The sequence below is a fragment of the Entelurus aequoreus genome, linkage group LG17, assembly GCF_033978785.1.
Source record: "Entelurus aequoreus isolate RoL-2023_Sb linkage group LG17, RoL_Eaeq_v1.1, whole genome shotgun sequence".
Lineage (NCBI taxonomy): Eukaryota > Metazoa > Chordata > Actinopteri > Syngnathiformes > Syngnathidae > Entelurus > Entelurus aequoreus.
The window spans coordinates 31,765,696-31,792,160 of NC_084747.1; the positions used below are offsets into that span (position 1 = coordinate 31,765,696).

A 26,465-nucleotide genomic window follows, 5' to 3' on the forward strand; every position below is an offset into this window, starting at 1 on the left:
ACAAGAACCCTGTGGTAGCAAGGGATGGCATTCACTGACCGAGTGGTCAAAGCAGTTGATGTCTTTTAGCATAAATATGATGTCTGACAGATGAAGGTGAAAAAGCCTCTCCCCTAGATGTCAGAGGGTCTTCACATGTGGCATCAACAATCTCTGTGGATACAATACATCATTTTTTCACTAAGAGCTGATGTTCAGTACAATATGAGCCGGATCTATTAAAGGTTTGCGTGTATTAAAACATGTGCAAACTTGATATCACACACAAAGCTAATCTAGTAAACTTGTGCGCAGAGAATTGCATTTCTTACGTGAGCAGAATAAGGAGCGCATTCCATTTAGCGTGTTTGTCTTCAAGAATATGCAGAATATTTGCTGCTTATCAGAATGCCCACAATACAGGGAGTATATGCAATTATAATCATTCAGCACTCACAATGTGAGTCATTGAGGTTGATCAATGTTCTGTGGCCGAAATTTTGCGTCTTTATTTGGCACGTCAGAAAAGTATGTGCAAACTGACACAGTTACACACACGGCTGTGAGAAAGTAGGTGGTCGCGCAGCAAAGACGGACGATGGACAGAGACAACTCCGTTTCGGACTGTCGAAATAAAAAATAATAGACACACCGTCTGTTCGGCAAAATCATTCAATAATTTTATAGCTGCTGGATGACCTAAGGCGGGGGCCAGCAACACGGCTCTTTAGCACCGCCCTAGTGGCTCCTTGGACCGCTTACTGTTATGTACGACGGAGGGGAAGGAGACGGCACGACACAGGAAGTATAGCTCAACAGGGTTTTATTGAGCTTTATGAGTGCGTGGAGTGTGTATGCTACTATGTATGTGCATGCAAGACTATGTGCAGGAATTAACAAGGAAATATTACCAGGAGGTTGTTGTAAGTGCGTGGTGGTTGGAAAGGCAAACAAGTCAAAAGAAGGTCCGTGATCCAAGCGGGAGGTCAGTGGGGCTGGAGAGAGGCATCCTGAGGTCCGTGTCCGAAGCGAGGGGTAGTCGAGGATCGAGGGAGGCAGTCAGAGTCCAGAGGGGGATCCAGGGAAGTGTGGCGCACAGCTCACTTACAAGGCGACCGAGGATATGTAGACCATACTTGCCAACCCTCCCGAATTTTCCGGGAGACTCCCGAATTTCAGTGCCTCTCCTGAAAATCTCCCGGGACAACCATTCTCCCGAATTTCTCCCGATTTCCAGCCGGACAACTATATTGGTGGAGTGCCTTAAAGGCACTGCCATTAGCGTCGTCTTTCACCTGAAACGGAGACTATTATATATGTCTCCGTTATCCATAGGTTTATCCATAACCCATAAAATAGGCAGGCACGGAGCTATTTCTCAGCGTGTGTTTATTCCAGCCGGCACGTTCATACACTGACACACAACATCCGGATTCCCATCATGCTTTGCTTCAAAACTACGGCAAGTAGTAATGTCCAAAATTTCCAGCCGGACAAACAATATTGAGGGCGTGCCTTAAAGGCACTGCCTTTAGCGTCCTCTCACCTGAAAAGGAGACTATTATATATGTCTCTGTTTTCCATAGGTTTATCTATAACCCATAACGGTGGCCGAATGGATATTGTCACTCATGAACGGTCAGAGAAGCACAAGGCGGCGGCAACGCAGTATTATGGGCCACCTTGCAAGCAACATCCCGTTCTCATTTGCGGATGTTTTCAACAAATCCGTGAAGGATATGTTCCCGGAATCACAGATTGCCCGCCAGTACACAAATGGCAGCACAAAGGCTACTCAAATAGTGAAAGGTAAGTGTTATAGCTCGGTTGGTAGAGTGGCCGTGCCAGCAACTTGAGGGTTCCAGGTTCGATCCCAGCTTCCGCCATCCTAGTCACTGCCGTTGTGTCCTTGGGCAAGACACTTTACCCACCTGCTCCCAGTGCCACCCACACTGGTTTAAATGTAGTTTAGATATTGGGTTTCACTATGTAAAGCGCTTTGAGTCACTAGAGAAAAAGTGCTATATAAATATAATTCACTTCATTTCAATTCACTTTTTTTTTTAAAGTAAGCAGCAAGTACAGTACAGTTAGTAGAACAACTGTGTTTTCATTACTGTGTACTGTACTATATATATATATATATATATATATATATATATATATATATATATATATATATATATATATATATATATATATATATATATATATATATATATATATAGTGGCAAATGCAAGAAACACAGCGTTGTTTCTTTGAGGTCTTTATTGTAAGACTGCCAACATAAGAATACACAATAAAACACAATATGCACTTTTATAGTGTGCCCAAGAAGGTACATAAAACCACACCCATTCTGCTGAGTGTGAGCATGGTCCTAGTGCCCGCCACACAGCCCCCCCCCCGAACACCCAGACAGCAAGTTATGGGGAAAAAGAAAACCTGTCAGGGGGCCTCACTCGCCTGCCGTAACGGCTACAATGTCCATCCCGCGAAGCGGGTGTGCCTTGTGGAGCAGAACAAACATCAGGGTCCGGGAGAGACGAAAGACATTCAACCCGAACAGATTTTGGGGGGCGACCTCGGCGGGGGACTTGGCCCGTCAGTATCTCTTCACCTGCAACACAATGCGCCGGTTTAAGTCTGTCCAGAGAAACGCATTCCCTGCGCCCGCCCATATCCAGCACAAAGTTTTTAGGACCGCGTTCCAGCACCCTAAATGGGCCATCGTAAGGCGGTTGGAGGGGCGAACGGCGGGCGTCGTGACGTACGAAGACAAAACGGGCAGATTTAAGCTCCGATGGCACAAACGACTTAGGGAAACAGTGGTGAATCGGGCCAGGAGCCAAGGACCCCCTCGACAAAAAGGGAAACGGTCGCGGGTTACCACCCTCAGGTAAAAATTCCCCCGGAACGCGTAGTGGCTGACCGAACACCAATTCAGCGGGGGCCGCTGCAAGATCCTCTTTAGGGGCTGAGCGCAACCCGAGCATAACCCAAGGTAAACGGTCAATCCAATTGCTATCAACGAGCGCCGCACGCAAAGCCGCCGGTGAAAACGTTCACATAAGCCGTTAGCTTGGGGATGGTAGGCTGTAGTACGGTGCACCTGCACACCCAAGGACTGGGCCAACGCTGACCAAAGCTCCGACACAAACTGGGATCCCCTGTTCGAGGTGATATCAGACGGCGTGCCAAAACGCGCAACCCAGGCTGACAGAAACGTGCGAGCAACGTCTACCGAGGCAGTGGAGGAAAGAGGAACTGCTTCCGGCCATCTGGTGGTACGATCTACCATCGTTAGCAAATGTGTATAACCCTGCGACGGAGGGAGGGGGCCAACTAAGTCTACATGCACGTGGTCAAACCGCCTGACCGGAATCGGAAATGGTTCGAGGGCCGCCTTTGTGTGCCGGTGGACCTTGGCGCGCTGACATGCCACGCATGCGGCTGCCCACTGCCTAACATCCTTCCTAAGGCCAGGCCAAACAAACTTGGCACCAACCAACTTGACGGAAGCCCGAACGCCAGGGTGTGACAGGGAGTGTATTGCGTCAAAAACCCGGCGGCGCCAGTCTACCGGGACAACCGGCCGAGGGCGGCCAGTGGAAACATCGCAGAGGAGGGCGGGACCGCCATCCTGAACTACCACCTCCTCGAGCACTAGCGCTGTACCGTCAGTTTTGAGTGCGCGGATGTCGGGGTCGTCGGGCTGGTCAGCGGCCATTCCCGAAAAATCTAAACCGAGCTGCACGGGACACACGAGTACGCGTGAGAGACAGTCAGCCACAGGGTTGGCCTTACCGGCCACATGCTGAATGTCCGTAGTGAACTCTGAGATGGCCGACAAGTGACGCTGCTGACGGGCTGACCAAGGCTCTGTGACCTTTGACATGGCAAACGTCAGGGGTTTGTGGTCAACAAAAGCCGTGAAGGACCGACCTTTCAACAGAAAACGAAAATGGCGTGTTGCAAGATACAGTGCCAACAACTCTCGGTCAAATACACTGTACTTCCGCTCGTTATCTCGCAGTTTACGTCTGAAGAACGCAATGGGCTGCCATACATTCGCCACCCGCTGCTCCACCACAGCGCCCACGGCGACATCAGACGCGTCCGTTGTCAAAGCCACGGGCGCCGCGGAAACAGGGTGGGCGAGGAGAGCAGCCTCTGCGAGCGCGGATTTAGCCCTATGAAAAGCTTGGACTCGCTGAGGAGACCATTCGAGGGAATCGCTTGCCTTTTTGTTCCGTAGGGCACCATAAAGAGGCTGCAGGAGGTGGGCAGCGCGAGGAAGGAACCGATTATAAAAATTGATCATGCCCAAAAATTCCTGCAGAGCTTTGACAGTGGAGGGGCGAGGAAAATCTGCCACCACTTGCACTTTTGAAGGCAAAGGGATCGCACCCAGCGACGAAATACGGTGACCTAAAAAATCAATCTCTGACAGCCCAAACTGACATTTAGAAGGATTGACGATCAGGCCGTGCTCGTCAAGACGTGTGAACACCTGTGTTAGGTGTGACTGGTGCTCCTCGACTGAAGGACTCGCCACCAAAATGTCGTCCAGATAAACAAACACAAAATTGAGGCCGCGCAAAACTGAGTCCATTAATCTCTGAAAGGTTTGTGCTGCCCCCTTCAGGCCAAAAGGCATACGCAGGAACTCAAAAAGCCCAAACGGGGTTATTACTGCGGTCTTGGGCACGTCCTCGGCACGCACCGGCACCTGGTGATAACCACGAACTAAGTCTACCTTCGAGAAAATGGCGGCGCCAGCCAGGCGCGCCGAAAAGTCCTGGATGTGCGAAATAGGGTAGCGATCGTGCGTTGTGATGTTGTTAAGGCGGCGAAAATCCCCACAAGGCCGCCAGGAACCGTCTGACTTGGGCACCATGTGCAAGGGCGAGGCCCACGGGCTATTAGAACGCCTAACGATGCCTAAACGCTCCATAGTAGCAAACTCCTCTTTAGCAATGGTCGATTTAGCCGCATCAAGACGGCGCGCGCGCGCAAAAACTGGCGGGCCCACCGTGGGAATTAAATGTTCGACACCGTGCTTAGTGTCCGCGGTGGAAAAAGCGGGAGTGATTAATGACGGAAAATCCGCCAGCAAATGCTGAAAAACGTCACCAGATACCAAATAATTAGCGTGTGTTAACGGTCCAAGTCTCCCCGCCTTACATGTAAAAGTTGAAAAAGACACAGCATCAATCAATCGGCGGTTAGCAACATCAACAAGCAGTCCATTAGCACACAGAAAATCCGCGCCAATAATGGGAACCGTGATGGCGGCGATGATAAAGTCCCACTGGAATTTGCGTCCATGAAAGCACACAGTCACCAACCTGGAGCCGAAAGTGTCGATCGACGAGCCGTTGGCGGCATTCAGCAGCGGCCCGCAGCCACCTGTCGCCCTGTCCGCGTCCGTGGCAGGTAACAGGCTGACTTGCGAACCGGAGTCCACCAGGAAACGTCTCCTTGACGACGAGTCAGCGATGAAGAGCAGCTCGCTTGCTTCGCCGGCACCCACAGCTGCTACTGAACGCTGGCGTTGGAGTTTCCCGGGGCCGTGAAGGAGTATGGAGGGACACACCGTCGAGCTTTGGCGGCAAAACGTTGATGGAAGAAGCACTGGCTCGCTTCGCGCCTTTTCCGGGTAGCGACTCCCGCCACTACCGCTGGGTCCGCGTTCTCCATCGTCTGCAAGGGGGGCGCTTCTACGCTCTGCACGGCAAACCGTCTGGAAGCCAGAAGCACCCGGTCAGCTTCTTCAGCCAAGCCCCGGTAGTCGCCGGAGGCCAGAGAAGCGGAGTTAGCCAACACCGCACGGGCCGCAGGTGGTAGCTGCCGCAAGAAAAGATGCGGGAAAATGAACCCGCCCTCCTCGGAGCCCTGCAGCGACAGCATACTGTCCATTAGATCTAAGGCGGTGCTATCGCCCAAACCGGGCAGGGAAAGAAGTCTATCTGCCCTCTCAGCGTCAGTTAGAGTAAATCTCCGAAGCAGAAGATTCTTGAGTGCAGCGTACTTGCCGCGCTGTGGAGGCGTTCACAACAGCTGCATGGCGCGGCGAGTGGTCGCCTGGCCGAGGGCTGTTACGACCAAGTAATACCGGGAGTCATCGACGGCGATTCCTCGCAGGTGGAAAAGTGCCTCGATGTGCTGGAACCATGATGCCGGGTCGCTCTGCCAGAACTCCGGAAGCTTTGTCCCCGCGGGGGATGCAGGTTGCTGGAGTTGGGGCGACATGGCCGATGAAGACACAGCTTCCTCTTCTGCGTGAAACATCGTCGGGGTCACCAATGTGGCAAATGCAAGAAACACAGCGTTGTTTCTTTGAGGTCTTTATTGTAAGACTGCCAACATAAGAATACACAATAAAACACAATATGCACTTTTATAGTGTGCCCAAGAAGGTACATAAAACCACACCCATTCTGCTGAGTGTGAGCATGGTCCTAGTGCCCGCCACAATATATATATATATATATATATATATATATATATATATATATATATATATATATATATATATATATATATATACACTACCGTTCAAAAGTCAGGGGTCACCCAAACAATTTTGTGGAATAACTTTCATTTCTAAGAACAAGAATAGACTGTCGAGTTTCAGATGAAAGTTCTCTTTTTCTGGCCATTTTGAGCGTTTAATTGACCCCACAAATGTGATGCTTCAGAAACTCAATCTGCTGAAAGGAAGGTCAGTTTTGTAGCTTCAGTAACGAGCTAAACTGTTTTCAGATGTGTGAACATGATTGCACAAGGGTTTTCTAATCATCAATTAGCCTTCTGAGCCAATGAGCAAACACATTGTACCATTAGAACACTGGAGTGATAGTTTCTGGAAATGGGCCTCTATACACCTATGTAGATATTGCACCAAAAACCAGACATTTGCAGCTAGAATAGTCATTTACCACATTAACAATGTATAAAGTGTATTTCTTTAAAGTTAAGACTAGTTTAAAGTTATCTTCATTGAAAAGTACAGTGCTTCTCCTTCAAAATAAGGACATTTCAATGTGACCCCAAACTTTTGAACGGTGGTGTATATATATATATATATATATATATATATATATATATATATATATATATATATATATATATATATATATAAGAAATACTTTAATTTCAGTGAATTCTAGCTATAAATATACTCCTCCCCCTTAACCCCGCCCCCCGACCCCGCCCACCCCCACCTCCAATCTCCCGAATTCAGAGGTCTCAAGGTTGGCAAGTATGATGTAGACAGAGAACTACGTTCCGGCGACTGCGTTGGTCTTTATACTCTCGAGCCTCATTAGATCCAGGTGCGCAGATTGCAGATTGCAGATTGCCCACAGCCGTGTAGGCGCGTGGCCACGGTCTGAGCGGGACGCGCAGTGGCGTGTCCGGCTGAGCTCACAGCGGAGCTTCAAGCTGCTCCTGCAGCGGAAGGAATGACGGTACGTGCATGTGCCGTAACACTTTCAGAGATGTGTGAAAACGGAAAAAGATGAAGAAAAAAATATATGTATAGTATTTCTCCAGCAATGGTCATGGTGTTATAAATTATGGTATTTTGAGAGGTAACCATTGAAGTCGGACATCACCGAAGGCCTAGGTGGGAAACGCTCGGCCCCGCCACTGCTAAAACTGTACCACTTTTCAATTTAACATGCAGTCCTGGTAAATCATACCACCGCCAATAACAGTACACCCAATTTTATAGTTTGCGCACGTTTAGCGCATGTTTTTTGGCTCTTAATAGATCAGACAATTTGTATTTACAGCATGAGGACTGAACATGATGGTGAGAGAAGACCTCTGGTAGTATTTGGCAGCTTAGAATGATTCATTTGACAGCACTTTGAACAATGAGAAACTTTAGAGGAAGACTGGACTAAAAAAAATGTTAAAAGTATTTTGAAGCCATTTCCAAACAGCTGCACATCACAAGATCATCAGTGCAAACAATTGTACGTTTGTATTATTTTTTGTGGATGTGTCAACACTTAGCCAAAGTCTGGAAGATGAAAGGAAACTGATTCAGACGGTCAGGAAGCACCAAGCCTCAAGCCTGCCATGAACTGAAAAGACCTGTGTTAAAGTTAAAGTACCACTGATAGTCACACTTACACACACTAGGTGTGGTGACATTACCCTCTGCATTCGACCCATCCCCTTGTTCCACCCCCTCGGAGGTGAGCGGAGCAGTGAGCAGCAGCGGTGGCCGCGCTCAGGAATCATTTTGGTGATTTAACCCCCAATTCCAACCCTTGATGCTGAGTGCCAAGCATTGAGGCAACGGGTCCCATTTTTATAGTCTTTGGTATGACTCGGCCGGGGTTTGAACTCACGACCTTCCAGTCTCAGGGCGCACACTCTAACCACATGGTCACTGAGCAGATTTTGTTGTCATCAACATGATCTATTTATATTATTTTACATGGAAAAGGGTCGAGAAATGTGGTCGACCGTCAATTATGACTAACTGAAGTTAATTTAAAAAAAAAACTTTTTAGTAGTTTATTGCGTCCACATTAGCCACTTTGAGCGCTTTGCCTGTGTTGACTCCATGAGCAGTATTTAAAGGAGGTGATTCAGGCGACAGTCATTTACATTGGTCTAATTACCGGGCCTCAGGGGGGTTTGACAGCGCAACTCTGCTCTGTTCGTGTGTGAATGTGTACCTTGCCTCAACAAACTGCTATGAGCGCTTGTTTGGGCTGGGACTGTTAATGCGTTAATGAGCCTGGTGGTCGTGTTAGCCTTGTGTTGCTCTGCATGAGGTCCAATCACACCTCCATAGAAGGGAAGCGGGTGAGAGCCTGGAGTCTGCCTGCAAGAAAGAGAGAATTAAGACAAAAAAATGTAAATGGAAGCCAGAGTATTCTTTCTCTTTCAAGTAATTAACAATAACCACAAACTGGAGTTGTCCAGATACCAATATTTTGGTAAATAAAAAATGTATTTCGATAGTTTTCTAAATAAAGGGGACCACAAAAAATTGCATTATTAGCTGTATTTTAACAAAAAAACTTAGGGATCATTAAACATATGATTCTTATTGCAAGTGTGTCCTTAAATAAAATAGTGAACATACAAGACAACTTGTCTTTTAGTAGTAAGTAAACAAACAACGGCTCCTAATTAGTCTGCTGACACATGTAGTAACATATTGTGTCATTTATTAATTCTAATATTTTGTCAAAATTAGTGGTAGAAAATGAATTATTCATCTACTTGTTAATTTACTGTTAATATCTGCTTACTTTCTCTTTTAACATGTTCTATCTACACCAGGGGTCTCAAACTCAATTTACCTGGGGGCCACTGGATGCAGAAACTGGGTGAGGCTGGGCCGCAAAAAAAGATTTCTTAAAAAAAATCTATCATGCACTTTTTAATGAATTCACCTTCTTTGAATGGCTTTCCCGCCGTAGCAACCATCTCACTCACCATGTAGCTAGCTTTGACTGCTGCATCGCTCTTTTCGCTTGCTTTCTTGACGAAATCTTGTTGCCTCAGTAGACTGGTTTTAAAATTTGCAACCCGGTTCACTCTCTCATCTCCCTGGTATTTTGCATACTCCTCAGCATGTCTAGTTGTATAATGATGTTTCAAATTGTATTCCTTGTGCATCGCAACTTTCTCTGTATCAACTACAGAAAAGAGCCATAAGGATTATTCATAAAGTAGATTACTTAGAACACACTAACATATTATTTATTAATTCCGGTTTATTGAAATGACAGGAGCTAGTAAAGTTACAGACGTTATGTGTCATGTTTAAGGCTAAAAGTAAAACATTAACAGCAAAATTACAAAAAATGTTTGTCATCACTTCTGAGAATGAAGAGCATAGAAGAAAAGGTCATTTCCAACATCAGTATTCAAGGACAACTTTAAAACAAATGTGCATATCAGTGGTGGGGGTTAAACTATGGAATTCTCTTTACAATGAGATAAAAGATTGTAAAAATATATTCCAATTGAAAAACTATATAAAGACAGAACAATAAGATCATATGGACAGCCATAAGTGTTTACATTTTGCTTTATATTTATTATTTTACATATTTTTTGCCTGGTTTTGTATTTGTTTTGTATCATCCTGTGAGGTGTATATTACTTTTGTTTTTTTTGTTCGGTTTGTACATCATGAAGTCTTGCACTTCTTGTGTTTTTTTGTGTGTTTTTTTGTTTGTTTTCGTTATATTTGGATGTATTTGTTGGTTTATATGATATCATTAAGTAAGACTACGTATTATGTTGAAGGGGGCAGAAAAATATACGATTTTTCTTCATCCTGCTCCTTCTCAGGCATTGGTGTGTAAATGTATAATTGAATAATTGTGGTTTAATTGTCTATCGATCAAAGATGCACATCAATGAAGGAGATAAATAAAAATGAAATGAAATGAAAGACACGTTGGGGTGCCCCTATGCTCAACAAATAAATATTGCATCAAAAATCGTCTCTGTCTGGAGCCAACGGGAGGGGAAGGAGGGGGGCTCGCCGTGGAGTTTACAGTTACGGTAGCACAATTAGCCCCGAACGGGCTAACATCACCACTAACGTGTTACACGTCTGATTCGCCCAGCGACTCTCTGTCGGAGTATCAGCGCTGGGGTCCAGTGCACCACACTTTTGTATTGTCGCTCAGTCCTTCGGTGGAGTGCTCGTCTTCCCCGCCCGGACTGTTTACAACGGGGGCGGGAGCGAGCAGACGGGCGAGCGAGGGAGGCAGGGAGGCAGGGAAGAAGAGCGTGAACGGGTGTCGTGGAAAAGCGGCAAAATGTTTCTCTGCTTGCATCACGCAAGTGACGTCAATGCATACTTGCCAACCTTGAGACCTCCGAATTTGGGAGATAGGGGGGGGTTGAGGTGTATGTGGGGGGGTTGAGGTGGGCGGGGTTGGGAGGAGACGGGGTTGGGGGTAGGGGGTGTTTTTGTAGCCCGGAAGAGTTAGGGCTGCAAAGGATTCTGGGTATTTGTCCTGTTGTGTTTATGTTGTGTTTAGGTGCGGATGTTCTCCCGAAATGTGTTTGTCATTCTTGTTTGGTGTGGCTTCACAGTGTGGCGCATATTTGTAACAGTGTTAAAAAATAAAATATGACCACCCTCAGTGTGACATGTATGGCTGTTCCTCAAGTATGTCTTGCAATAACTTGCGTGTGTCTGCAGAAGCCTCATACTACATGTGTCTGGGCCGGCACGCTGTTTGTATGGAGAAAAAGATGATGCGTTGACAGTTTCTGGAGGACACTTAAGGCAGTGCCATCAAGGCAGTGCCATCAAGGCACGCCCTCGCCACACCGTGATTGGTAGATTCCTTCAACTCCGCACACAACGCTGTCAAGCGCCATTCATTTAAAACTCGCGGGCCGCACTAACATTTAACTTTCATATTTAGGTGGGGGCCGCAAAATAACGTCTCGCGGGCCGCAATTGGCCCGCGGGCCGCGTGTTTGAGACCTCTGATCTACACCTTCTGTTAAAGGCCTACTGAAATGAATTTTTTTTATTTAAACGGGCATAGCAGATCTATTCTTTGTGTCATACTTGATCATTTCTCAATATTGCCATATTTTTGCTGAAAGGATTTAGTAGAGAACAACGACGATAAAGATCGCAAATTCTGGTATCTGACAAAAAAAAGCCTTACCCCTACCGGAAGTAGCGTGACGTAGTCAGTTGAACATTTCCGCAAAGTTCCCTATTGTTTACAGTGATGGCGGCCAGAAGTGAGAGCGATTCGGACCGAGAAAGCGACGATTTCCCCATTAATTTGAGCGAGGATGAAAGATTTGTGGATGAGAAAAGTGCAAGTGAAGGACTAGTGGGGAGTGGAAGCGATTCAGATAGGGAAGATGCTGTGAGAGCCGGGGGTGACCTGATATTCAGCTGGGAATGACTACAACAGTAAATAAACACAATACATATATATATTCTGTTAGCCACAACACAACCAGGCTTATATTTAATATGCCACAAATTAATCCCGCATAAAAACACCTAGGTGTTTGTTATGCTAGCTCCTAGATCCTAGCTCCCGTCCATATAACCCGCCAATACAATTCAAACACCTGCACAACACACACAATCACTCAGCCCAAAGGACCGTTCACCTAACCCAAGGTTCATAAAGCTTATATATTTACCCAAAGTTACGTACGTGACACAAGCGATCAAATGTTTGGAAGCGCATCTGCGTACTCACGATACCGCGTCTGCGTCTGTGTATCCAAATCAAAGTAATCCTGGTAAGAGTCTGTGTTGTCCCAGTTCTCTACAGGCGTCTGTGTATCGAAGTCAAAGTCCTTCTGGTAAGAGTCTCTGTTGTCCGAGTTCTTCGATCTTGACCGCACCGGGAATGTAAACAATGAAACACCGGCTGTGTTGTGTTGCTGACTTCCCTCGCAAAATACTCCGCTTCGCACCGACAACTTTCTTCTTTGCTTGCTCAGCTTCTTTCTCCATAATGCAATGAACAAATTGCAACAGATTCACCAACACAGATGTCCAGAATACTATGGAATAATGAGATGAAAACAGAGATATTTTGTATTGGCTTCAATAGGGTATCCATACCTCTGTTTCACTGGCTACGTCACGCGCATACGTCATCATCCAAAGGAGTTTTGAACCGGAAGTTTAGCGGGAAATTTAAAATTGCACTTTATAAGTTAACCCGGCCGTATTGGCATGTGTTGCAATGTTAAGATTTCATCATTGATATATAAACTATCAGACTGCGTGGTCGGTAGTAGTGGGTTTCAGTAGGCCTTTAAAATGTAATAATCACTTGATACTTTACATTAGTTTGGGTATCAATCCGATACCAAGTAGTTACAGGATCATACATTGGTCATATTCAAAGTCCTCATGTGTCCAGGGACATATTTCCTGAGTTTAAAAACATAATATAAATAAATAAAAAAACGACAGAAGATTTTGTGACGCTAAAAAATATCAATGTAATCATAGTAGAATCGACTAGGTACGCTCTTGTACTTGGTATCATTACAGTGGATGTTAGGTGTAGATCCACCAATGGCGTTTGTTTACATTTTGACGCTGGTGAGCTAAGGTGTGTAGTAGGGGTGTGGGAAAAAATTGATTCGAATTCGAATCACGATTCTCACGTTTTGCGATTCAGAATCGATTCTCTTTTTTTTTTTAAATCGATTTTTTTTTTTTTTAATTTTTTTAAATGTTTTATTTTTTAATTATAAATCCAAAAAAACAATACACAGCAATACCATAACACTACAATCCAATTCCAAAACCAAACCCAACCCAGCAACACTCTGCAATAAACAGAGCAATTGAGAGGAGACACAAACACGACACAGAACAAACCAAAAGTAGTGAAAAAAAATGAATATTATCAACAACAGTATCAATATTAGTTACAATTTCAACATAGCAGTGATTAACAATCCCTCATTGACATTATCATTAGACATTCATAAAAAAAATGAACAATAGTGTCACAGTGGCTTACACTTGCATCGCATCTCATAAGCTTGACAACACACTGTGTCCAATATTTTCACAAAGATAAAATAAGTCATATTTTTGGTTCATTTAATAGTTAAAACAAATTTACATTATTGCAATCAGTTGATAAAACATTGTCCTTTACAATTATAAAAGCTTTTTACAAAAATCTACTACTCTGCTTGCATGTCAGCAGACTGGGGTAGATCCTGCTGAAATCCTATGTATTGAATGAATAGAGAATCCTTTTGAATCGGGAAAAATCGTTTTTGAATCGAGAATCGTGTTGAATTGAAAATTTTTTTTTTTTTTAATCGAATCGTGACCCCAAGAATCAATATTGAATCGAATCGTGGGACACCCAAAGATTCACAGCCCTAGTGTGTAGTGAAGCATGTTTAGCTATTCATCATCCAACGTACTTTATTTGTCGCCATGGAGGCGAGGATTAGTGATTTGGAAGTAGCTAAAACACTGCAGACTGCAGATGGACTTTAGCTGCGACGACGGGGGGCCTTGGTACTTTTTAGAGGCGGTATAGTACCGAATGTGATTCATTAGTATCGCGGTACTATACTAATACCGGTATACCGTACAACCCTAGTACAAACATATTAGTAATAGATCACATTTCTAAAACGCTTTTCTTGGTAATACCAGACGCTGTTGGGTCAAAGTCCAAGTCAGGTCTCCAGGTCAACATATTTATGAATTGAGGTTCCACTGTAATGGTGAGTTTGCTGACAAAAAAGAAATAGCCACGTCCCAACAGCCAAATGCACTGATTGCTGACTTCCTTGCACATTAAAACAGGCTGCAGACACTCGCTTACGCATAAAATGAGAAAACAAATGCTTGGCACTGCCTCGTCTGGTTTCTATGATGTATTCATCCTGTGCACTCAGGTCATAGCACACTGCACAAAGTTTGCATACGTGCTAAGCAGATAGGAACGTCTATAGCGGCAGCCTCATCATATCAGATTCTTGCACTGTATATACAGAAAATACATGTATAACAAAGTTTAATGAACAAATATTAATATTTAGTTTTATAAATTATTAGTTTTTTTTCCATTATTCATCAAAAAAGTGAGACAAGAAACCAATTGATTTTTAATTACAGTTTCCAACACAAGATAGTCATTGATTTACAGTATGTGGAAGCCTGTACATTCATCATAGAGATAGGAACATGTCAAAGCAACTTTTTTTCTCTAGATATTATATATTTATAGAAGATAGAAGAACCAATATGCCTAAAGAAACTGGGATGTAAGAACATATTGCTTCATGTCTCTTGTGATGCTGAAGGCAAGTCTTGGTTACATTGGGAGCTTTATAAGTATCTGAATGTTTTCCAGGTTCCAGTAGTGCTTGGATTTTGTCAAATTGAATGAATGTAATGGAATATTTCTATTTCATAGTTTAATTATTTTATAATTACGATTATGATTATAAAAAAAGGAAAACAAAAATATGTAAAAAAACAAAAACAAAAAAACAAGCTGCTTCCTGCTCCGTACCCCTGAAGTTGCACCGGCTCCTATGCGCATGGTGCCGGTGCTTGTCTTGTGAGGCAGAGTTACTAAATTCAAATCCAAATTAGAGTTAATTTTGGAATGTTTAGAAATAAATTAGTAAATAAATTACCCCCTCCCAAAAAATTTAATAATTTATTTGCCATTAATTAGTTTTAATCAAAACATGCATCAAATTAAATTCAGGTTTGATTAAAAGAAAAGCATAAAAATCATATGAAAATAGTTTCATATGAAACATAAAAATTACAAAAAGATAAAACATTTGTAATGGGTAGTGTGAGTTACCTCCAAACATACACTATATTGCCAAAAGTATTTGGCCACCTGCCTCGACTCACATACGAACTTGAAGTGCCATTCCATTCATAACCCATAAGGTTCAATATGATGTCTGTCCACTTTTTGCAGCTACTACAGCTTCAACTCTTCTGGGAAGGCTGTCCACAAGGTTGCGGAATGTGTTTATAGGAATTTTCCACCATTCTTCCAAAAGTGCTTTGGTGAGGTCACACACTGATGTTGGTCGAGAAGGCCTGGCTCTCAGTCTCCGTTCTAATTCATCCCAAAGGTGTTCTATCGGGTTCATGTCAGGACTCTGTGCAGGCCAGTCAAGTTAATCCACACCAGACTCCGTCATCCATGTCTTTATGGACCTTGCTTTGTGCACTGGTGCACAGTCATGTTGGAAGTGGAAGGGGCCCGCTCCAAACTGTTCCCACAAGGTTGGGAGCATGGAATTGTCCAAAATGTTTTGGTATCCTGGAGCATTCAAAGTTCCTTTTACTGGAACTAAGGGGCCAAGCCCAACTCTTGAAAAACAACCCCACACCATAATTTCTTCTCCACCAAATTTCACATTCGGCACAATGCAGTCCAAAATGTACCGTTCTCCTGGCAACTTCCAAACCCAGAATATTTAGGAGCGAGGAAATTTCATAACTGGATTTGTTGCACAGGTGGCATCCTATGACAGTTCCTCGCTGAAAATCACTGAGCTCCTGAGAACGGCCCATTCTTTCACAAATGTTTGTAGAAACAGTCTCCATGCCTAAGTGCTTGATTTTATACACCCGGGCCAAGTAATTAGGACACCTGATTCTGATCATTTGAATGGGTGGCCAAATACTTTTGGCAATATGGTGTACTTCTGCTTATGGCCCTTACTTATTAGCCTGGGGCAGCCCTGAATATTTTTAACACACTGTGAGGAGGCGTGGCCGGCAGACCTGCAGCGAGGCGGGGCACGCCGGGGCCGAGTCTGAGATGGGGGCGAGGAGGCGTGGCCGGCGGACCTGCAGAGAGGCGGGGCGCGCCGGGACCGGCTCCGAGATGGACGGCAGGTGCGTGGATCGCCCACCTGGGCGCAATGCGCAATTCTGTAATCACCTGTCAGGGTGTAAAAGGGCAGCAGCAGAGAAGGACGGGGCACAAGGAGTGGGAGAGCCAGTACATGCAGAGCGAACGTGACCGAGAGCGAGACGAAGGCGACGATGCGGGAGGCTGAAAAGCAACCGAAGAGCGAGCAGTGGAGGAGGAGCTGAAAAGCGACCCGAAAAGACGAAGGTTTATTTGAAAAAATAAAAGAAGTCACAAACTGCTCTCCGTCATGTCTGTCCTTGGTGGTCCATGGAACCCGGAGGGAGGTAGACCTCCACACACACATTTTGCAAATAGTAATTGTCTATTTTTTTATGACAACGTAAATTGCAGTACATTTAATTCTGTATTTACAATCTTGAACATTTACACTGAAAAAGGCTTAAAAGTGCTAAACTTGAACCCAGAGAACACTTTACATTCCATTTGACGTATGCAGTCACCACCTCCATGTAGTCCATTGCAGGACCAAATAGCTTTTTTAGAAGCCTGTCAGCCCTGAGGTAGAAACCTCAGTACTCTAAATATATGTTGTGCAAAGAAACCTCACATCACCCATTTCTGTGGCATGCGTCACATCGAAGCGGTGGTTAAAAAAAAAAAACGTACATCATCCTAAATGTCAATCAAACTCAACATCACAAGGAAATTCTGAGATGAAAGGAGCCATGTTTTTCAATACAAATGTGCACAAGCATGTTTTGATGTGCCCATTACTGGGAAGTATACTGTATGCTAGTCTCACCTGTATCAGCATCATCTTTGACCAAGCCCCACCTTCTCATGCTTCCATGCCTCAGGCAAGACATGAGACCACCTGACACAGGAGAGTCAGGAACACAGGCTGCAATGACAGCTCTCCAATGGATGTGTGCACCAGTGCCGGCCTCAGGGGGATCCTGCACTGCGAGACAAGGGCAGACAGAGAGAGACAAGCATGTAGTCCAACACGGGAGAATTGACGGGGAATCTTGGAAAATAAGTTACCATGTAACTCGAGTAGCAGTGGTCGGTATTTACCTCACATGGTTAATTATGAAATGACCGCATGCATTTTTCTCACTTTTTGTATGTAAAGCTCTATATATATCCATTAGGACAAAGGTGTTAAACCTAAGTAGGCTTTTTATAACATGTTTTGTGACCATGGCTGAAATTTGGATTTTAGAATTGTGGGGGGAGGACGACAACTGACTTGCCTACGTGGCTTGAATCGGGCGTGGTTTGAAGGGATTTGATGCATTTTTTGGAGTAATATAAATCGGAGACAAATTGCTCAATCGTTTATTTTTATGCGCAAAATAACAAAAATCAGTAGAATTAAAAATAAAATAACTGCCGTATTTTTCGGTCTATAAGGCACACTTAAAATCCTTTCCTTTTACCGTATTTCTCGGACTATAAGTCACAGTTTTTTTCATAGTTTGGCCGGCGTGCGACTTATACTCAAAAGCGACTTATGTGTGAAATTATTAAAACATTACTGTAAAATATCAAATAATATTATTTAGCTCATTCACGTAAGAGACTAGACGTATAAGATTTCATGGGATTTAGCGATTAGGAGTGACAGATTGTTTGGTAAATGTATAGCATGTTCTATATGTTATAGTTATTTGAATGACTTACCATAATATGTTACGTTAACATACCAGGCACGTTCGCAGTTGGGTATTTACGCCTCATATAATGTACACTTATTCAGCCTGTTGTTCACTATTCTTTATTTATTTTAAATTGCCTTTCAAATGTCTATTCTTGGTGTTGGGTTTTATCAAATAAATTTCCCCAAAAAATGCGACTTATACTCCAGTGCGACTTATATGTTTTTTTCCTTCATTATGCATTTTCGGCCGATGCGACTTATACTCCGGAGCGACTTATACTCCGAAATATACGGTACTCAAAATTCGACAGTGCGCCTTATAACCCGGTGCGCCTAATGTACGGAATAATTTTGGTTGTGCTTACCGACCTCGAAGCTATTTGATACATGGTGAAATGATAAGTGTGACCAGTAGATGGCAGTCACACATAAGAGATATGAGTAGACTGAAATATGACTAAAGTAAACAACACCAACATTTGATTTGTTCCATTCAAGATATAGGACATTACACAACGTAAGACGTATTATCTGCCGTTTTGTTTCGCAATATTATGCAAAAGCAACTTTTCTTACCTTTTGGTACCTGTTGATGTGTATTTGGGATCTGCATACGTCCTGAAAATTTGTGCGCGTCCGCCTTTGTAGTCAATCTTCTTGTTATGTGACGTTCATCCTCCGCTGTTGCCATTTCTACAAACGTAATATAAAGCAGTGTAAAGTTCTTACTTATATCTGTCAGTAAACTCACCATGAAAGCGCTAAAACATACTGGTATAGGGAGTATACATTATTCACCCAAGGTACTTTAGTTATTAGAGAGTTCCGGTCTGATGTTTTTTCACGGGACACATTTCCGGTTTATGCTGGTTCTCAGGACTATAGAAAATAAAAATGATAGTGAAGGGAAAAGTGTGGCCCCCTTGGTATTTTGCTTTTTTGAAATGTGGCCCCCACAACAATTTAGTTCAAAAGCCCTGGGCTAAAGGGACAAGCTTCAGCTTGAGCGGCCGTTTTCCACCTGGTGCTAGTGTCTGACTTGCCTCCATTCAATAGCATATGATTATTTTTGGACGTTAAAAAGTGCAGGGGACAAAAACCGCTTATGAAAAAGTGCAAGGGACATGATCCCCCTTACCTCATGAAAAAATATCCATGACTGCAACACATGGTAGTATCAGTTATTGGAGCATGTTGTCTATTAGAGTGGAGACCCCTATTTCAGGAACAAACAAATAAAACAAAAACGTTTTGCATGGTTTCTTACTAATTCTTTGCTGGAATATGGGCCGAGAATAAATTGAATAATTATTTCAAATATGAATGCATTTATGCACTTTTTCCCCCCAAAACAGCGCCGCTGTAGTGGCTGCTGGTTGTAGGAGCTCCTGCATAGCCTCCTTTTATGTTCTTAAATTTCCCCTCTTGTTTTAATGTGTTTTTTGCCTTTTGGTTCGTGCCCCTTCAGTGCTGCGCAACAAGGGGTGGCATTTTTGTGACTTCTGCTGTGCTTTTTTTGTAAACGTTTTGGATCCACCTCGGAGGAGCCTTTTGGCTACGGCCACGTTTGCACCGGAGACCAGCTGCTGGCTTTCTGACTAACTGAAGTGCTCGTGGAGAGACCAGAGGAGATGCGGTGGAAGTGACGAGACTGCGGAGCTAGCGTTGATCTTTGGGACGCATGGGCTTCACGGAGCCCTGGCTGAGTGAGCATGTATCTGTCACAGCCAGGGCGCATTGGAATGCGCCCTCATCTTTGCGCCCACGGCCGCGTCACGCCTACATGCCGGCAAAGCTGTGGGCGATCAGCAATTAGCGCACCCGGACCTGATGAGAGGGAGCTGTATAAAGGAGCAGTAGACCCAAGGATCCAGGCGGGAACTTAGTTACCTCTTTGCTCTTATGCTCTCTCTCTACGTTTTTCCCTCCGTGCTTCTGATGTTGGTGTTGCTCTCCTGCAGTGCCTTCCCAAGTCTTCCCCTTCGAGGTCTCCCGTTGTTTCCCCTGTGTTTTGTACTGCCTTCCTCGATCCCCGACCCTCGCCTGGACACGGACCTAGTCTCTTCTCTCCTACCCTGGATCATCTCCCTGCCCCTCGGACTGCCTTGTTCCTTCGCTCTTGACAACACTTGGTAACACACACTTCAGTTAACCTTACACATAGCCTCACACATACACACTCCTGGGTTTTGTCACAAACTCAATTTCCTTAGTTTAGTTTATTAGCTAGTATTGTTTATTAATATTATATACACTACCGTTCAAAAATTTGGGGTCACATTGAAATGTCCTTATTTTTGAAGGAAAAGCACTGTATTTTTCAATGAAGATAACTTTAAACTAGTCTTAACTTTAAAGAAATACACCCTATACATTGCTAATGTGGTAAATGACTATTCTAGCTGCAAATGTCTGGTTTTTGGTGCAATATCTACATAGGTGTATAGAGGCCCATTTCCAGCAACTATCACTCCAGTGTTCTAATGGTACAATGTGTTTGCTCATTGGCTCAGAAGGTTAATTGATGATTAGAAAACCCTTGTGCAATCATGTTCACACATCTGAAAACAGTTTAGCTCGTTACAGAAGCTACAAAACTGACCTTCCTTTGAGCAGATTGAGTTTCTAGAGCATCACATTTGTGGGGTCAATTAAACGCTCAAAATGGCCAGAAAAAGAGAATTTCATCTGAAACTCGACAGTCTATTCTTGTTCTTAGAAATGAAGGCTATTCCACAAAATTGTTTGGGTAACCCCAAACTTTTGAACGGTAGTGTATATTGACTATATGTATAATAAATTATTGAACATTACTGCCACCCTCAGCAACCATAACAGTATCGTACATTTCGGTCTCCCTAGATGGAGAGCTAGTGGGCAGCCTAGGACGGAGTAGGCTCTCTTGGTTGCTTTGTTGGGTCTGTTCCTGTCTCTGGCCGTGTAGCCCCCTCCCCAGCAGACAGTGGCATGGAACACTGCAGAGGCCACCACGGTGTATGTACTGTAGGTGTTGAAATTGTGTTTTTATTGTTTTATTGTCTATGTATGGTGCAATATGTATTATTGTGTAGCTGTATGCAGAAATGGCACTGCTGAAGTGGCAGCTGGTTGCATCAGCTCTCTGCTCTTTTAATGAATGTTTTGTCCTTTGTGTTCTTTAATGTTTCCCTTTTGGTTTAATGTGTTTTTATTGTATTTGTATGGACTTACTGTTTCTCCACTGCAACCACATAATTTTCGCATTGTGGGATGAATAAAGTGTATCCATCCATTCATCCAATTCAAGACAATGTAGAATCTGCATTGAAGAGTATGAAATGGTTCATTTAAAAAAGACCCTTAATCAAACATGTATTTAAAAATGTTGCAGGAAATCACTTCACGTTGTTTCCCACTAACAACCAATAATGTTTTCATTTAAAACAACTTTGAAGACCATATTTTTTCAAATGACTTTGAACCTTGGCTTTTCTCTTCAAAGGATGATTTTGTAACATCTGCTCTCACACAGATGAAAACGAGCCTTTTGGCTAACGAAGCTGAGTTTAAAGAGACGTTTATTAATGTGAACTATTTCTGGTCTGTTAGCCAATAAAATGAACGCACAAATGCTTTAACTGACCAAAAAAAAAAAGGAATAGATCTGGTGCCACGTCCTGTTTGGTCACATAAAAATTCTTACATGTTCCTGCAAAATCCCCCAGCTCTAACAATATCACGATCTAATAGAATGGCTATAATCGCCAGTTTCACACATTGTCAGCTCCTCTCCCTGTATTCCCTTGTAGAGCAATCACAAGCTGACAGGAGATATATCGCCTGTTTCATTACTGACATGGCACTGGATACATTTCATGTGGGCCTGTGAAACAGTGTCACATCAGACATGCCACATGTTGTTTTTGCAGAATTAAGTAGAATCAGCTGGGAGTCGTTCTCATGAGGCTGCGGAATGTCCCGCAGCCCTGATGCGACAGCTCTCTTTTTATGGGTGTTCCACACAGTCTACGGGTTGACTTGAGTGTACATGCAGGTAAGTGGCTGGTGTGTCACGCTACCTTCATATGTGGGCATTGCAATGTAAGATTTAAAACATATCTAAATATCTAAAGTCAGGAATGAGGAAATACCCGCAGAAGATTTACTACTGCTCTGTAGTTTGCAGAATGTACAGTGCAAGGCCAGAATACTGCACAGTCATATAAAAAAGCAACAACACCCAATGTTGTAACTCTACTACCCCTGAACCGGTGCACACAAAAAGCTGAAAATGTGTCAAAACATGCGTCGCCACTCTGTTGCCTGTTCTACGAACCCAGAATGACTTGAAATTTCTCGCACAGCTCTATGCTTTCTACGAAACACCCACTGTAAGGATGGTTGGACAAATTACCCTGCAGTTTGGTTCAAGCATTCAGGGGACGGACAAGCACATGTGTGTAAAATGTCAGCAAAAGTGGTTAAAAAACATGACTGCCATTGAGCAAGACATACAGCTAATTATTAGAATATGTTGAAGATATGTGTATTCAATGTACACCATCCAAAAACAGTGAAATTGGCACGTTGTGTAAATCGTAAATAAACACAGAATATAATAATTTGCAAATCTTTCTCAACCTATATTCAATTGAATAGACTGCAGACAAGAATCTTGTTCACGAGTGAACAAGACTCCGAGGTACTTGAACTCCTCCACTTGGGGCAGGGTCTCCTCTCCAACCCGGAGATGGCACTCCACCCTTTTCCGGGTGAGAACCATGGACTCGGATTTGGAGGTGCTGATTCTCATCCCAGTCGCTTCACACTCGGCTGCGAACTGATCCAGTGAGAGCTGAAGATCCTGGCCTGATGAAGCCATCAGGACCACATCATCTGCAAAAAGCAGAGACCTAATCCTGCAGCCACCAAACCGGATCCCCTTAACGCCTTGACTGCGCCTAGAAATTCTGTCCATAAAAGTTATGAACAGAATCAGTGACAAAGGGCAGCCTTGGCGGAGTCCAACGCTCACTGGAAACGTGTCCGTCTTACTGCCGGCAATGCGGACCAAGCTCTGACACTGATCGTATAGGGAGCGGACCGCCACAATCAGACAGTACGATACCCCATACTCTCTGAGCACTCCCCACAGGACTTGCCGAGGGACATGGTCGAATGCCTTCTCCAAGTCCACAAAGCACATGTAGACTGGTTGGGCAAACTCCCATGCACCCTCAAGGACCCTGCCGAGAGTATAGAGCTGGTCCACAGTTCCACGACCAGGACGAGATATTTAACGTTCGAACTGGAAAACGTTATTTTTTGAAAATATTAGCTCATTTGGAATTTGATGCCTGCAACGTGTTTAAAAAAAGCTGGAACAAGTGGCCAAAAAGACTGAAAAAGTTGAGGAATGCTCATCAAACACTTATTTGGAACATCCCACTTGTGAAAAGGCTAACATGATTGGGAAAAGGTCGGTGCCATGATTGGGTATAAAAGCAGCTTCCATGAAATGCTCAGTCATTCACAAACAAGGATGGAGCGAGGGTCAGTACTTTGTGAACAAATGCGTGAGCAAATTGTCCAACAGTTTAAGACAGGGGTGGGCAATTAATTTTCACCGGGGGCCGCATAAGCAACCCGAGCACTGCTGGAGGGCCACACGACAATATTTCAATTAAATTTTGCTCAATATTATTTTTGATATACCGTAAGAAAAATAATAAAGATGATAATAATAATAATAATTAATAATAATAATAATAATTTAACCTAACTTAACTTTATACAAAAGCAGATTGCTTTTGATGTTCACTTTATCCTGCATTATCCAACATTTTTCCCCATCAGATTTGGACAACCATCTGTTGTTAAAAATAGTTTTTAATCATATTTATTTTATATTGTTTTTTATATTGGTTTTATATGTAATTGTTTTTTCTTTTTATTCAGTCATTGGTGGAGCTAAGGATAATATTTGAATATTGTTTTTAATATTGTTGTGCAGCACTTTGGAAACATTTTGTTGTTTAAATGTGCTGTATAAATAAAGTGGATTGGATTGTCACACCTGCCAGCTTGTCCCATTTCAGTCCTAACATGTCCAAACACGCATTTACCTATGTGAACAAGTCATTACCTGTGGTTGTCTCTTTAATTGACTGCATGGCTGCCAGCTACTCCGTGATTTGAAAGTCTGCAGTTATCCCACGTAAGAAGAAGAGCAGCTGGGCGGTGTCACGTACACCACAGCTCTCATCCAAAGTTAGCGAAAAACAGTCCAAGTCTCCGGCATATCAGCGCAACAGAGTCCAATAAGCACTCCTTAATAAACTCTCCGTCAGAAAACGCCTTACTTTTTCTGGCGCCTTTGTGAGAAATGACGAAACTTGTCCTGACGGCTGCATCTCTGGGGGTGTGAAATATGGCAAAAAGTCCTTGTTGGGTTTGCAGTTTTACCATCAACGCATCAGCCTCCCTTACGCGCGCTTCATCAGACACATTCCGGTATTTTCCCTCGTGTTTCTTCGTGTAGTGGCGATTAAAATGATATTCTTTAAACACAGCAAGCTGTGTACCACAAATTAAGCACACGGCTTTACCATTAATTTATGTAAAGAAATACTTGGCAGTCCATGTCTTGTTGAAAACACGCCATTCGTCATCAACTTTTCTTTTTTTAGCGTCTCATCACTTGTCTCTATGCATCTTCACTCACAGGTTCCCCCCGGACATACGTTATAAATAACACATTTCAAAATAAAAGCAGCACAGTTGTATTGCGCGCACGACACAGATGTTTTTTAAACGTTATTTTGTAATTTGTGATTGCGCCGTTCAATTCACTCACAATCGCACACGCGCATACATCCACACGGAAGTAATACAAATAACGCTTTTCAAAACAAAAGCAGCACCGTTGTATTGCACACTCGACATAGATACTTTTTGAAATTTATTTTGTAATTTATGATTGGCCTCACGCGGGCCGGACAGGGATGCGCAAAGGGCCGGATGCGGGCCGTACAATGCCCAGGTCTGGTTTAAGAGAAACATTTCTCAACGAGCTATTGCAAGGAATTTAGGGATTTCACCATCTACGGTCCGTAATATCATCAAAAGGTTCAGAGAATCTGGAGAGATCACTGCACGCAAGCAATGATATTATGGACTTTCAATCCCTCAGGCGGTACTGCATCAAAAAGCGACATCAGTGTGTAAAGGATATCACCACATGGGCTCAGGAACACTTCATAAAACCACTGTCAGTAACTACAGTTTGTTGCTACATCTGTAAGTGCAAGTTAAAACTCTACTATGCAAAGCAAAAGCCATTTATCAACAACACCCAGAAACGCTGCCAGCTTCTAAGATGGACTGTGGTCTGACGAGTCCACATTTCAAATAGTTTTTGGAAACTGTGGACGTCCTGTCCTTCAAACAAAGGGGAAAAGAACCATCTGGATTGTTATAGGCGCAAAGTTCAAAAGCCAGCATCTGTGATGGTATGGGGGTGTATTAGTGCCCAAGGCATAGGTAACTTACACATCTATTAAGGCACCATTAAGGCTGAAAGGTACATACAGGTTTTGGAGCAACATAAGTTGCCATCCAAGCAACGTTGTCATGGACGCCCCTGCTTATTTCAGAAAGACAATGCCAAGCCACTTGTTACAACAGCGTGGCTTCATAGTAAAAGAGTGCAGGTACTAGACTGGCCTGCCTGCAGTCCAGATCTATGTCCCATTGAAAATGTGTGGCGCAATATTAAATGTTAAATACCACAACGGAGACCCCGGACTGTTGAACAAATTAAGCTGTACATCAAGCAAGAATGGGAAAGAATTCCACCTGAAAAGCTTAAAAAATCGATCTTCTCAGTTCCCAAACGTTAACTGAGTGATGTTAAAAGGAAAGGCCATGTAACACAGTGGTAAAAACGCCCCTGTGCCAACTTTTTTGCAATGTGTTAATGATTATTTGCAAAAAAAAATTAGTTTCTCAGTTCGAACATTAAATATCTTGTCTTTGCAGTCTATTCAATTGAATACAAATTAAAAAGGATTTGCAAATCATCGTATTTTGTTTTTATTCACTAATTACACTATGTGCCAACTTCACTTGTTGTGGGTTCTGTAAGATGGTATGTTTTCCAAGCCATTGTGAGCACAACCCATAGGGGGCGCCACAAACGTCAGTCACAGTCATGTGTACATGTCATGACTGTATAGCCTGAAAAAGGCTGCATCCTTATCACAGCCCAATGAATGAATAGGAGAGGACAGATTAAGGAGGGCAGGATGGCAAAGGGAGAGATTAGGGGCAGGGGGGGTCATTGTTTTGGCAGCCCAACAAACAATGGCAAGATGCTAAACAATGAACGAGCACAGGTAGGGCCGGGGGAGTGCAAATTAAAATGTACAGCATAGATGGATGTGATTTCAACCTTTAAAAA

The 26,465-nt window shown here is 43.5% G+C and overlaps 1 long non-coding RNA gene across 2 annotated transcripts in view; it reads right to left on the reverse strand.

The window, feature by feature from the left end:
- Positions 1–8,454: 8,454 nt before the first annotated feature.
- The window catches only part of LOC133631987 (uncharacterized), an 84,310-nt gene continuing 66,299 nt past the window's right edge, over positions 8,455–26,465 (reverse strand). The window contains exons 4-6 of one of the 2 annotated variants that reach the window (XR_009821638.1): positions 18,602–18,718; positions 17,165–17,318; positions 8,455–8,831 (exon numbers count right to left, since the gene is read on the reverse strand). This is a non-coding gene — a long non-coding RNA (uncharacterized LOC133631987). Of the gene's footprint in view, positions 8,832–17,164; positions 17,324–18,601; positions 18,719–26,465 lie in introns of both variants that reach the window. The other variant, XR_009821637.1, reaches the window with a different exon arrangement.